The 1,740-nt window shown below is 46.1% G+C and overlaps 1 protein-coding gene across 5 annotated transcripts in view; it reads right to left on the reverse strand.

Annotated features, from left to right (window-relative positions):
* dtnba (dystrobrevin, beta a) overlaps positions 1 to 1,512 on the reverse strand; it is a 32,305-nt gene extending 30,793 nt beyond the window's left edge. For 3 of the 5 annotated variants that reach the window (XM_053482217.1, XM_053482237.1, XM_053482192.1), the window contains exon 1: positions 1,296 to 1,512. The gene's annotated coding sequence lies outside the window, so the exon portion shown is untranslated. The remainder of the gene's footprint in view (positions 1 to 1,295) is intronic. The other 2 variants (XM_053482201.1, XM_053482227.1) reach the window with 2 other exon arrangements.
* Positions 1,513 to 1,740: the final 228 nt, after the last annotated feature.

Genomic DNA, 1,740 nt, shown 5'->3' on the forward strand with positions numbered 1-1,740 from the left:
ACGTTGGAGTGCACTACACCTACAGTTCCCTACATTTTGCATCATGAACGACTCTCTCGCCTAGCACCCTACTTCATTATTTAGGTCATGACGGAGACATGTGGCATCAATAACATGACGTCATAAAAAAAATATATATAAAAAAAAAAAAAAGCGGTCCACTTTAGATGTTTCAGCTTTCACGCCCACGAACATTTCAATCCTTCTTTACCGAAATGTCGAATACCGGCATCATCACGTGAAATAGCAGCAATGTCTCACGGAATGTCCTCGATATCTTTCGAAATGTTTGCAATGTCTCGCAAAAGTATCCGCAATGTCTCTGGAAATGTCGGTGCTGTCTGTCAAAATGCTCACAATGTCTCGCGGAATATCCACGACGGCTCTCTGAAATGTCTTTGACCTCTCGTGAATTGTTCGCCGAATCTATCGGAATGTTCGCCTTTTCCTTTTGAAACGTCCCACGAAAATGTCCGCGACGTCTCACGAAAATGTCCGCGACGTCTCACGAAAAGGTCCGCGACGTCTCACGAAAAGGTCCGCGACGTCTCACGAAAAGGTCCGCGACGTCTCACGAAATGTGCACGACGTCTCACGAAATGTTCGCGATATAATCGAAAAATGTTCGCGATATAATCGAAAAATGTTCGCGATATAATCGAAAAATGTTCGCGAGATCTTAATAAAACAACGAGCCCATTATTTTCCCCTCGCAAATATTTAGGTTAATTTTTTATTTTACCCAAACATGTCCATTTAGGGACTGAGTAGTAAACATATAACGGTAATGTTTACATCGGAAATTGGATTAGGAATTGAAACGCCAGTGCGCATGCGCAGACACCGAGCCCGAGCTCGCGCTGAATACTTTTGAAGAAGCTCTGATCCAAAAGAAAAGAAAAATAAAAAAGAGCGCGCAGACTACTCGGCTCGACTTTGTAGCGTCAGACGGATCACCATGGTAACAGCGCCTTTGTTCCGGCGCGCGAGGACACTCGGCGGAGTTTTTCTTTGACTTTTGTTACGAGGAAACACGAAGAGGAGAGCCGAAAGCGAGCAGCCATGTTGCGAAGAAAAGTTAACTCTCTCCTGCCCGTGACGCTCACGACCAACACCGAACTTGTTTTCATTTTCACAAAGTAAATAAATAAGTAAATAAACAACTGAAACAGACATTAAAGTGTGTGTATGTGTGTGTGTGAAGCACAAAGCCGAACGCGGAGTGTGTGAGACAGGCCGTGTGTCCCAGGGCTCTCGGGTATGAAGCGCAGTGATAGTGAAGGAAGGAGACTCACTACAGCCGAGGGTTTCCGCAGGTAGCAACAGCATCGGAGTGCGACGAAAAAGCGGCGGGGTTCCGACTCACACACACACTCACACACACACCCACCCGAGTTCACATCGCACAGTCCGCGTTAGAGCTGATCCTCATCATAGCGCGGTTTATTCCCGGTGTAGCCGCGGCCAAGTGTGTGTGTGTGAGCCTCGCCATGCTCACTGTGTAACACTGCGCTCACGGGGAAGTACACACACACACATACATACACACACGCGCGCGCGCTCTCTCTCTCACTCACACACACACACACACACACACTTCATTCAGGTTAACAAATGACAACAAACTGGTCCAAAACTATTTTAATAAAGCGAGTTTTTTTCTTCTTTCTTTCATTTCTTTACGTGAAAAAAGTGACAGTTAAACCGCCTTCCGCGACCGTTACAGTTTAAATTCCTCCC

This window comes from Clarias gariepinus, chromosome 2 (assembly GCF_024256425.1).
Source record: "Clarias gariepinus isolate MV-2021 ecotype Netherlands chromosome 2, CGAR_prim_01v2, whole genome shotgun sequence".
In the NCBI taxonomy this organism is placed as follows: domain Eukaryota; kingdom Metazoa; phylum Chordata; class Actinopteri; order Siluriformes; family Clariidae; genus Clarias; species Clarias gariepinus.